General features: G+C 34.1%; 1 protein-coding gene across 1 annotated transcript in view; it reads right to left on the reverse strand.

Annotated features, from left to right (window-relative positions):
• LOC131802408 (nuclear transcription factor Y subunit alpha-like) overlaps positions 1–11,582 on the reverse strand; it is a 78,703-nt gene extending 67,121 nt beyond the window's left edge. The window contains exon 1 of the mRNA XM_059122599.1: positions 10,786–11,582. The gene's annotated coding sequence lies outside the window, so the exon portion shown is untranslated. The remainder of the gene's footprint in view (positions 1–10,785) is intronic.
• Positions 11,583–13,185: the final 1,603 nt, after the last annotated feature.

Genomic DNA, 13,185 nt, shown 5'->3' on the forward strand with positions numbered 1-13,185 from the left:
GTGTTCTAACGATAGCCACTTGAATCGCTCGCTTGAACTCCATCACGAATAACTTTCTTCTGGAAAATTCTCACCAAAATGCTTTTGTACGCTTTTAAACAATGCGCAACGCATACAATTTCAGGCAATTTGAAGCTTTTACAACATTTTTCACAGAATTTGCAACAAAATTTTCACCTAATTTTGCCAAAATGAATTTATTTCCCTCAAAAGCAGTTCTGAATAAATGGTGATCTTTAGGTGATCAGGGGCACGCATTTTATCCAGTTTTAGTTGAATATTTTCATATTCCCAATATCAATTCAATATTTCAGAGAGAAATCTCTTTGACATTGCGTTTCCCTGAACACCTCGTATTCATTCATATCTTTTCGATTAATAGAGTTATCATATGCTGGCATTAAATGAAAAAAAGTATCAAATGTTGAGATTTTTTTTGCCATATTTTTCATACTTGGTCCCCACGTTCATCTACATATTGTTGACACTGCATTCGATTGAAATTGAAAAACGAAATGAAAATTGATACTCTGGTCTATGTAGTGTAAATATGCAAAACTGAGCTACACATTAGTGTGGAAGATATAAAAACTATGCAAATGTGAAGAATTTAAAATATTTCCGGTATTTCATGCAATGTTTAAATTAAACGACAGTTATATTTTTATAATTTATTTTTATAATATAATTTAGCCTTTAAATAAAATTAAATCATTTTGCCGAATAAAATGGTTGTTTTTATATATATTCGCCATAAAATTGGATTTGTCTTTCCGTTTGTTACAGCTCTAAAGATTTTTCAAAGACCCCCACTAAGTATATTCTCTTTTTATATTGATGTTCTCTATCTATACTTCAATTGTAATGTCCTTAGATTTGATCTTTCGGTATAGCTCTTTTATACAGGGTGAGATGAAAACCTGCAACCAACTTCAGACTGCTGTCATTTCCAAGCCACTCATCCGACAGCTGTTTAAATTATTCCAGTGACAGCTCATTATGTTGGTTACAAACATTCAAAAGCATTTTAGTGAGAATTTTCCAGAAAAAAGTTATTCGCGATGGAATTCAAGCGTGATAGTGCGATTTCTTTATATTTGGCTGAAAAACCACAAGTGGCTATCGTTGGAGCACTCCAGCATTTGAATGTGAATCTTTTGTGTCTCGCATCATCGCTCGTTACCGTGATACTGGTAGCGTAGCCCGACGAACGACGTAGCCCGCAGTGGCCGAAAAATAGCTCGTGAGCTGAACATATCGCAATATTCCATTCCTCAAATATTGAAAAATGAGCTCGGAGTAAAGCCATTCAAATTCCAATGGTCGCTCTCCGCTCGTATTAATCGATCGTGAATGCCGAATATTATCGCAAAAATATTCTGGAGGGTGTATTAAAGCCTTGGGCACGCAAACATTTTGGCCGCAGACCTTGGACATTCCAACGGGACTCAGCACCATCGCACTCAGCACGCGCCACTCAAGAATGGTTTCAAAATGAGGTTCCTCCCTTCATTTCCAGCGCACAATGGCCACCAAAATCTCCGGATTCCAATCCGTTGGACTATTGTGTCTGGAGTATTTTGGAAAGTAAGGTTGGCACTAAAAAATACCAAAGTTTCGATCACCGATCTCAAAAATGTTCAATTTTGTTACCATTTTTCATATGGTCCTTAAATAACGTCACATTCTCATTTTCGTCCCTAATTTGTAAGTTTATTAACTCTCTCTGAAAAATATTTAATATGTAAAAGCCGGAAATTCCAAATTTAATGGATTGTAAACAAAGCCTCTGTGGACATAAGTTAAGTTTTAACAGTTCGGCCAGCAGAACTTATCGTCTATTTAAATTGTATTTATAAACATTTAAGAAATTTTTATTTTATATGTTCCTACTGTCAATCCATTACCAACAGTATCTAAACCATGGTTTTTCCATACATTTTCAGATCTTAAATCACCCTTTTGTTCCCTACCCTAATGTTTGACATTTTAAAGGTTTCTAAATGAAATTGAACTAGCAATAGTTCTTTTGATGCAGTGGACAAATGTATGGCACTGCAGAATGAAAGAAACTAAGATAATAGAGGAGAAATCATAAAACACAGAATCAAAATAGAAAAATAAATTAAGTTCTACATTTACACTTTTGATAAATGTACATATGCAAGTGTGTATGTGTGTGGCCGGAGATGTCATAAAGAATAGATAAAAGTGTTTTATAGCAATTCAGGTAGATTGAACATAAAGAATCTTGAGAACCCACACATCTAAGCATTAAAAGAAATTAATTTAAAGAAAAAAATATATAAAAAAGGGTTTAAATTCACATGAAAATGTTTCGTAGAAAATAATGTTTATGTTGTAGAAATTTTATACAGGATCTGTTTGTAATTTTTTGAGTTCAAGGATGATAAATAGTAATCAAGGAAGTACCGCAAACAACTAAAATATATTAGAAACAGGAAGTTTATACAAATCTGTTGATTTTTTTAATTCAAAGGAAGTAGACATATTTAATGCATAGATAGGGAATATAACTCTGGCTGTTAAAGTAAAAATGGTCAAATATGAAACAAACTATCTGAACCTGGTGCGCTTCGCTACCCCTTTTAATTTTATATGCATTCAAAATTTTATTTACGAATATATGTTGGATAAAAAAAAGCAAATTTAATAATTAAAAAAAATATTGCACTACTTTAATGCGTTAATAAACAAAAGCATTAGAAAAGCAGTAACATGACATGCATGCACGAAGGGTTTGTCCTTTGGATTTATTTATTTCATAGCAAATACCAAGCGTGCAGCAAACTGCAATCTTTTGAAGTTGAGTGGCATTTCTATTGCAATTAGTGAATTCGAAGTAGCAAGATACTTCCCCGTAATAAGCGTATTTCAAGTTAAATGTTGTGTTGTTTTTTAGTGTTAGCCTAAGGCGTTGGGGGTCAATGATTCTTATTAAAATCATATCCCAATCTGATCCGATTTAAATATAATTTTAAAAAAATTACTTTTACACCAAATTCCGCCACAACTTTCATGTTTCATTGAAATTGGTGCGTCAAATATGTGAAATCGGCCGAGAATAAATAATTTCCAATTAATTTATCACATTTATTATTATAACCAAATTCCGCCACACATTCTGAATTTCATTGAAATCGGTCATATATATCGTGTTTGGTACATACCATGTATAAAGTCGGCCGAAATATATATGTATGGGAGCTATAATCAAATCTGAGCGAATTTGAATATAATTTGTCAAATTTATTTTTGTACCAAATTTAGTCACTCATGGCGAATTTCATTGGAATCGGAAATACGTATCGTGTTTTGTGCATCAAATATGTGAAATCGGCGGAAAATATATATGGAAAATATATAATTTGACTAATTTATTTTCTAATCAAAATCCCGTCACACATTTCCAATTTCATTGGAATCGAATACACATATCGTGTTTGGTGCATCAAATAAACGAAATCGGTTGAAGATATATATGGGAGCTATATCCAAATCTAAACCGATTTCAATATAATTTGACAAATGTATATTCGTTTTAATTTTCGCTGCACATTCCAAATTTTATTGAAATCAGAGATACATAGCGTGTTTGGTGCATCAAATACATGAAATCGGTCGAAAATATATAGGGGAGCTATATCCAAATCTGAACCGATTTCAATATAATTTGATAAATTTGTTTTTGGATCAAATCCCGTTAAACATTCCAAATTTCATTGGAATCGAACATTTATATCGTGTTTAAGGCATCAAATGAACGAAATCAGTCGAAAATATATATGGAAGCTATATCCAAATCTGAACCGATTTCAATATAATTTGGCAAACTTATTTTTGTTCCAAATTCCGTTACGCATTCCAAATTTGGAGACTGTATCTGTAATCGATCAATAGATATGTGCATACAAAATCTAAATTTTTGGGAGGTATCTCCGATTCTGATGCTATACCTCCACTTCCAAGTGGAATTTCAAAAATGTATATAGCCTATGTTACTTTCAGGCGATGTTGCAGTATACATGCAAATTTTAGGAAAATCTGTTCAGCGGTTTTCGAGTCCATAAATTGCAAACAAACAAACAAACATACAAACATTTTCCTCTTTTATAGATATAGATGTATTACAAACGTAAAAATATAAATTTTTAAATGTTTATTTTTAAATGTTGAATGTAATTTTCTTAAAAACTGTTATAACTAAATATGTAATATATTTATTTTCTTATAGTGACATTTGTTGTAGAATATATACTCTTTTGACTGTTTCTGTCTAAAACATTGTTTTATGTTACTTTCATGCATCAAATCGAAGGACACCGAAGGAAAATTTATAAAAATATATAAAATACTTACGCGTTTTTAGCAAAATTGAAACAAATGTACATAAGGGAAATAACTATTTTTCTATTATAACTTAAAAGAAAATTTAATACAGATTATTTCAACAATGGCATACACTTACTATACCAATCTCCAGAACAAGATTTGCAGTTTTAGAATTAGTTTCATAGAAGTCTTAACTTTATACTCTACTAGCTGGCCTGGTCCGCGTAGTCTTTAATGCATATTTTATGAAACATATTTACTCACAGATCTGACGTATATAAGCGGCACAGTTTTTATTACTATAACGACTCCATAGTAATTTCTAAATATATATAAATATTTATGCAAAAATTATAATAGATGTTCACCTACTATCGCTTTTAGTTATTTGGAATAGCCTAATCTTATTATTCAGCCATAGGATTTAATTTGAGTGTTAACAACCTATATGATATAGAACATCTATAGTAGCCCCATGTGGAAACTCAGCAAATATGGTTTATTCTCAAATTACCAACATTTGACGAAATTAGTATGAAAAATATGGTTGAAATGTAAAATATACTTGAAATCGGCGGTTATGACCCATATCGTAACATGCAAAATCGATGTAAAATATGTTAAAAGTGTGGGAAGAATTTCCGGAATGATGTAAATCCTGTCCAATCAGTTCTACTATTTTCCACCCTTTATATTCGGTATTTCACTGATGGCAGTCCCAATGAATTTTGAGTTTTAAGTTCTCATTGGACGGATTATTGTCATATGAAAGAAGTAGGTGCACGATTTGAGATGAGCCTCAAAACGCATTGCGCCATTTTATTTTTAATTGTTTACTCTTTTTTTTTGCCAATATACCATTCCATAATTGTATGAATTGTCAAAATCCGCTAAGCCGTTCTTGAGTTATAAGCGTAGTAGCTAATAGAACTTGTTTTTATATGGTAAAAAAATCTTAATTTTGTATGCTCTTCTCAAATTATATTATTCGTATAGGTTCACTTACCTAATAAATACATAAAATCTATAAATAACAATTTTCTCCGTTGTCGCTTTGTACTACCCTATAAAAAGACTACAAATCATATAAGAATTAAACGAGAAAAAAACACTATAAATGTACATTCGAAAATAGTAAGTCACAATGAAAACCATTAAAGAAAGTCTTAAATTCGGGCGGGGCCGACTTTATGATACCATACACCACTTTGCTAATTTAGTAGAGCTCCACATAACAATTAAAAGTTTTTATGGAAGAATTAAAAGGACTAAATATGCTGAAGCATTTGTATCTTTTAAATTCGGACTTGTATTGCCCATTTGGTGCACATTTAATTTGAAATCGGATAAAGATATATATGGAAGCTAAATCTGAACCGAACTCGATAAAATTTGGCAAAAATATTTCTGAGCTGTATTTGATATAACAATTAAAAGTTTCTATGGAAGAATTCAATTATGTATTGCCTATTTGGTGCACATTTAATTTGAAATCGGATAAAGATATATATGGGAGCTATATTCAAATCTGAACCGATCTCAATAAAATTTGGCAAAGATACATCTGAGCGGCATTTGATATATTTCCCTGAATGTCGTTGTTACGGAGTGCATATTATGGCTGTGGGTAACAAATATAACAAATCGGATGTATATTAGACGTTTGATGCACAATAAAAAGTAAATCGGACGAAGTTATATATGGGATCTATATCGAAATCTGAACCGATCTCGATAAAGTTTAGCAAAGGTATTTCTGAGCTGTGTTTGATATATTTCCCAAAATATTGTTGTTACAGAGTGCATATTACGGCTGCAGAGGACAAAAATAACAAATCGGATGAAAATATATATGGGAGCTATATCTGAACCGATTTCGAACAAATTCGGTATACTTATTTACGGGCCTAAATTGTTGTATGTGCAAAATTCCATACTATCCTGCTGATATTACACGTTTGGTGAATAATAAAAGGCAAATCGGACGAAGATATATATGGGAGCTATATCAAAATTTTTACCGATTATCTCCGTCCTTGGGTCAAACAAATGATTTGTCATCTGGATAGGGCAATAAATGTGAACTGTTCTTTGTTTACAAAAATATATGGACAGACGGACGGACATGCATAAATCGACTTAGAATGTGATTCTATGCAGATCATCAAAGGAATGCACAAAGATATAATACCCTGACACCCTTGTGGTGTAGGTTATTAAAATTTATGTAATATAAAACATTACGATTGTACATTTCAAACGTCAAAATGAAAACTTATGAAAACTTATATTTCCTTGTACATGATATATTAAATTTTGTATCTATTTAAATACCTACTTTATTCCACTATTATCTCGCAAAGTTTTCAAGTGCTTACCCTTTTGATTTGTAACTATTCTCTAAAATCTCTCTTCGCTTCAACGATAATTGAGCAGCAATTTGAAGTGCTGTTCTTTTTATAAATCGTTTTTTTTTTTCTTAAAAAACGCCCGCATTAACATTAGTCAACCACAATATTGAACATATTCCATCTAATTGCCTGAAAAGGACATACTTAGATTGCTTCATTTCAAAAAAGAGAACACAAAAACCAAAAAGTTTGATTATCCACAAGATAAAGTTTTACTTGTCTCAAAGTTATTCGAAAATCATTGAATGGTCAGGCGGTCGGAGAACATGAGCTGCGTGTGTCTGTTTCGGTTTCTTTAAATGTGACACATTGTATCGTCTTGTTATGGAAAAGTTTCACAATATCATCATTTCAGTAGTGAAGCTGAAGAAGAGAAAGGAACAAAAAACAAAAACAAACTAAACAGCTTGCAGAAGGTCATTCAAATAAACCCACTCATTCTAAATGGAGGAAAATGTCGTTCTCTGTTTTTTCTTCATTTTCTTCTGCAATGCAAAAACTATAAAAAAAAGAAAATGTTAGCGAAAATTTATGATGAATTGGGCAAAATAGGCTTAGAAAATGTCATAGTAAATTAGAAATAGTGAGTTGAAACGTAGCGTGTCATTGTAATTTCTTTGGCCACGTACAGGGTTGCCCATATTCGACGGACCTTTGGGCCCATTTCAAGCGACGAGGCTTGTCCACAGGCGACATTCTTTGCATCAATTGAATTTTGTACGGGAACAAATGCAAATCAATGCGAATAATCCGTTGTAAAGTGGACCGAGCCATGCCCAACTGCTGAGAATAACGTTTTTGGGATGTTCTTGGGGACCTCTCAAAACTGGCTCGTACGGCAGCGATATTCTCGGCCGATCGCCTTGGTCGACTTTTATATGGCCTCTTCGGATTAGAAAGAGCCTTACCAGTCGAAAATTTTTCTTATAAACGGTTAATGGTGTTCTTAGAAGGCGCACTTCTCACATTTTTTAATGTTTTAAAAGCACGTTGAGTTTTCACAATTGACTTCTTGTAAATTTCAACTATTTCAGAGCGCTCGCGTGGCGTGTATTGGTTCATGGTAAAAATCTGCTTGGACTGACGCTTCAAACGCGGTATGTCATTAAGCAATGTGACATCTCTGTCAAAAGTTATGGCGTAGCCAGATGGGTCCGTCGAATATGGGCAACCCTGTATTTCTTTTGGCTGATTTGGCTGGAAAACAACAAGTGGCTATCCTTAGAGCACTCTAGCATTTAAATGTGAATAAATCTTTTGTGTCTGGTACTATCGCTCGTTACCGAGATACTGGTAGCGTAGCCCGACGGACGGAAGAAAGTGGACGGAAGAAAACAGCAACTTGATCGAAACCCGACTCGCAGTGGCCGAAAATGGCTCGTGAGCTGAACATATCGCAATATTACATTTGACAAATATTGAAAAATGAGCTCGTGGTAGAGCCATTGAAATTCCAAAGAGTGCAAAAACTTACACCCCAGCAGAAAGAAAATAGACTCAAAAGAGCTAAAGAGTTGCCTCGCTTGGCCGAAAGTAGTGAAATGCCGAATTTTGTTTTCTCCGATGAGAAAACAAACCAAAATATCCGGATACCAATACGCTGAACTATAGTGTCTGGAGTATTTTGGAAAGCAAGGTTAGCACTAAACAAGTAAGCAAAGGCTACAGTCGAGCGGGGCCGACCGTTGAATACCCTACAACACTATAATAAACGATACAGTTTATATAGGCAAACAATTCCACAAGATATTGTGACAAATAATAAAAGAAAACCGTCAGGTTTCGTTCTCTAATTTTCGAATAATAGCAAATTAAACTAATTTGCTCATTTCCAATTTATTGGAAGATGTTGCACGTAAATGGTCCTCCTAGATCTGGAACCAATATTTCCCAAAGACATATATTTCCCAAATATATAATCTCTCAGAAGTGGCAAAAGATTAACATTTAGTATTGGTTTTTGACTGAAACGCATCTATATGAGATACAGACATTTGACTATATTCTTCAACGAAATCAGCGTTAACGAAATAGTCAGAAGTGCGTCTTTCCTGTATTTGTGAATTCTCCAAAAAGTCACTGGAATGGACATTTTCGTATTTTGTCTACAAAAGTTGGCAAACTATTTCACACATTGAATATTTTTGGATGGCCATCCAAAACTGCTTGGCTTTTGCAATATCCGGTAACCCCCATTCAAATGTGCCTGAGGAACGGGCGATAATTACGACCTGCTGACAATTTTGCAGTTTTTTGGTCAATTTCAACCCTAAATATATGACGATCATCTCCAAAAAGAGTAGGCTTCTATTCTGACCCTCATCTTATCCCCATGAAAAATTTCGTAAGGATCGGGTCATAAATGCGATCTGTATATGATATCCTGATATCCTAACTACTTAGTTTTGTTAGCTGTAGAAATGTTTAATTCAAAATGAAAATATGCCAAAAATATGACAAAATTGAAAAAATATGAGAAAATTTTACAAAATCAATATTTTCATCTTTAGAGAGATAATTTTATGCGATTTTTTAGACGTTTTTTCTTTCCTGCCAAGAGGCCATTCTGAATTAATGAGAACTGTCGAAATCAGTTCAGCCGTTCTCGACATATAAGAGATTTTTCAAGCATATCTTCTTTGATAAACATATATATCGCACATATTTTGCTATATATCCGTTTTGTTGGATGTTAAAATCAATGTAAAGATCAGAAGTACCCTTGCCATGGATTTGTGATTTCGCCGGGATTTAAAATATTCGCGATTTAATAAAAAATTTTGAATTTTTTCAACACAAAAGATATGGTATTTTTTACCCGCTAAATATTATCCGATGACCACCCAAATTGGTAGGCTTCTTCCCCGCCCTAAACTCTAGCTACATGCGAAATTCCGCGTCGATTGGTCTATAATTGCGACCTGTATAGCTACTGCAAAATCCGATATTTTTTCCATTTCAACCCCTAAACATTTGGCGATCATCTCCAAAAGAAATAGGCTTCTATTCTGACCCTAACCCCACCTTCGTGCAAAATTTCGTAAGGATCGGGCCATAATTGCGATGGACAGACGGACGGACGGACATACATAGCTAGATCGACTAAGCTGGGCGAGCTAGGAAGATCCATATATACGTTCCTATATGGGAAACCAATATTTCGAGGTGTTACATAATTTTTGGGCCAATCAAACTTATAATACCCCCAACACATAGTGTTGTAGGGTATAAAAATACTAAAGTGTCGATCACCTCAAGTAAGCTTTTGGCCGGGATTGGGCTAAAATACCGCAGAGCAACATTCGAGTAGCGTGTGACGGTTTTATTGGCCGTTTGAAGGCCATAGATTGTGCCAAAGGTGACCAATTCTAACAAATCCAAACTTTTTCTAAAATTTGATGCTAGTTCTGAAATTTTTTGCTTTCATTCAATAAAATTAAAATGAACCGATTTCAATATAATTTGTCAAATGTATGTTCGTTTTAAATTCCGTTACACATTCCAAATGTCATTTAATTTACGTCGTGTTTAATGCCTCTAGTAGTAATTTATATAGCCTATGTTGCTTTCAGGCGATGTTGTAGTATACTTGGAAATCTTCAGAAAATCGGTTCAACGGTTTTCGAGTGCATTAATTACAAACAAACATTTTCCTCTTTTATAGATATAGATATTCAATTCTATACCGTTTTCTGAACACTGTTTAGGCACACAAACACTAACATAACCTAGGGCCATAATAGTTACAGCACTACCACCTTAACCACTGCCTACAACTATTTAACAACTTGGGGAACAACCTGCAAGCGTTTTGTGCATCCACGTTTCTTTTTTGTATTTCATCTTTTTTACAGGCTGGCCTTCTATTTCATTTAGCATGTTATTTATGAAATAAGCCTTAGAAGTCTTGAAAATCATTATACACAACCCTATCAAAGGATATCAAGAATAATGGCGGAGGAGCAGCAACATTGTGCCATAAAACAAGCCAAGCAAACAAACAAACATTAGAGTTACGTACCTTTTTTTATTAATTTACATTGCGGTGGTTGTTGTCTGGTATCCTCGGCAGATACTCTGCACTTGACTTGCTCCAATGACTGGATCTTTGTGGCCCGCTGGCTGAGGATGATGATGTGATATTGCACTCGTGAACGCCTCCTTCTCCTTTCGGCCTCGTTCGTTGTTCGTTCACATGTATTTATTTAACGCAACGCAATATGCAAGTCGAATAAAAGATACATTAGGGACTGTTTGTTTCATTTATTCTTTTTGCCTTAGCTTAGCTTGCTTTGAGTGTTTATGTAGAAGTTTTTTTTTTGTTTGCTTGTTTGTTTATGTTTGTGTTTTGGTTTGGGGTTTTTTTTATATATTCACCAGAACGACGACAACAACGACAAAATCTTTGTCATTATCCACGAGAATGTAAGTCGCTTGTGCTCTGTGCTCGTCGTTAAAATAAAAACATTTTTAATTAATATTTTACTAAGTGAATGCCACAACATATGTCATGCCGCGGTAAGTGTGGCAAGTACCGTTGCATACTTTGCTTGTTTTTTTTTATTTTTTGTTATAAACTTTGATCTGAAAATATGTATACGTAGCCGCTCATCGTGGTGACAAGTGACTGAGTGTTTACCACCTGCGGATGTTACAAGATGTCACAGTTTTTTAATTAGTTTTTGCTGGGGCGTTCATATGAAACACATACTTTAGTGCGTTTTTACTCGTTGTTGTCGTTTTTTTTCATTCCAATTACGGTTGATTTTCACAGAAGAATGCCTTGGTAACTAGCAACATGTATATAACGAACATATGTTGGTTGTTGGCTAAATATCATATACTGCAGTACATTTTGTTATTTTTTTTAAAAAATATTCAAGTTGGAAAATTTCTTTGGTGTCCCGTAGATATATACCCTTAGTACTTGCCCACATATTTCTGTTTACCATTTTTGGGGGACATACCAAAAAGACCAAAAGAACTTCAACATACATTTTTAAATTAAATTGTGACCCTCTGTGGATACGTACCAGAAAGAGTACACCACATTATTGTCGGCATCTAATGCTGCCTATTTGTCATATGCGAAGTTTGAAGAAGATAGGAAACTGATTTTTATACCCTACAACACTATGTGTTGGGGGTATTATAAGTTTGATTGGGCCAAAAATTATGTAACACCTCCAAATATTGGTTTCCCACATTGGAAAGTATATATGGATCTTCCTATCTCGCCGAGCTGAGTCGATCTAGCTATGTACGTCCGTCAGTCTGTCCATGTTAATTTGTAATCACTCTACAGGTCGCAATTATGGCCCGATCTTCACGAAATTTAGAATAGAGGTGGGGTCAGAATAGAACAATATTTCTTTTGGAGATGATCGCATAATATTTAGGGGTTGAAATGGACGAAAACCTGAAAAAATCCTGATTTTGCAGTTGCTCTACAGGTCGCAATTATAGACCAATCAAAGCGGATGTTAGCATGGAGCTAGAGCTTAGGGTTGGGCAGAAGCCTTCCAATTTTGATGGTCATCGGGTAATATTTAGTGGGTGAAATAGGCCACAACATTTGTGTTAAATAAAAGTCAAATTTTCCATCAAACCGCGAACATTTTTAATCCCGGCGAAATCACAAATAGACGAACAGGTCAATTCTGACCGTTACGTAGAATCCGATAGTAAATATATCGGTTTTATAAAGCGAAATATATACAATGTGTATATACAAAGGAAGGGGGTGTTAGTTAGAATGCTTATATCTCAAGAATGGCTGGTCCGATTTTGACAAATTGTGTCAATTCATAAAAGTTTTGACATAAAAGTATAAAATCTAAAACAAACACAGAAAAATATGCCAATAAAGATGTTAATATAGATTTTGCAGTATTTTGTGACATATTTTTATTTTTTCATATTTTTTATCGCATGCGATTTTGTCAATTTGACTTATAATATTTTGTAATATTTTTTCACCTTACAACACAGGTTGGGGATATTATATAAGTATTGCAAATATCGTCCGATCCTCACGAAAATTTTCACAAGGGTGGGGTTGGGCTCAGAAGGGCTGGGCATATTGTTTTCAAAGATGTCCGCAATATATTAGGGGGTTGAAATGGACCAACAACTAAAATTTGTCCTGATTTTGCAGCCGTTATAAAGGTCACAAATAAAAACCAAAGGACACGAAATCTCGCATAAAGTTAAAGTTAGAACAGCGGGTACAATGGACCTCTAATTTTGTGTGAAAAATACTAGCATTACTGACAGGCGATATCCGAATTACGCAAACGGCGAATTTCTGGCTTTTTTATGCTGATTTCGTTGACGAATATAGCCAAATATCGTAGACAAACAAATCATATAGATGAGTCTCAATTTGGAGATACAGAGGGGCTTCTTGCTTTTGGAGATG

Source organism: Musca domestica, unplaced genomic scaffold (assembly GCF_030504385.1).
Source record: "Musca domestica strain aabys unplaced genomic scaffold, Musca_domestica.polishedcontigs.V.1.1 1, whole genome shotgun sequence".
Classification (NCBI taxonomy): domain Eukaryota; kingdom Metazoa; phylum Arthropoda; class Insecta; order Diptera; family Muscidae; genus Musca; species Musca domestica.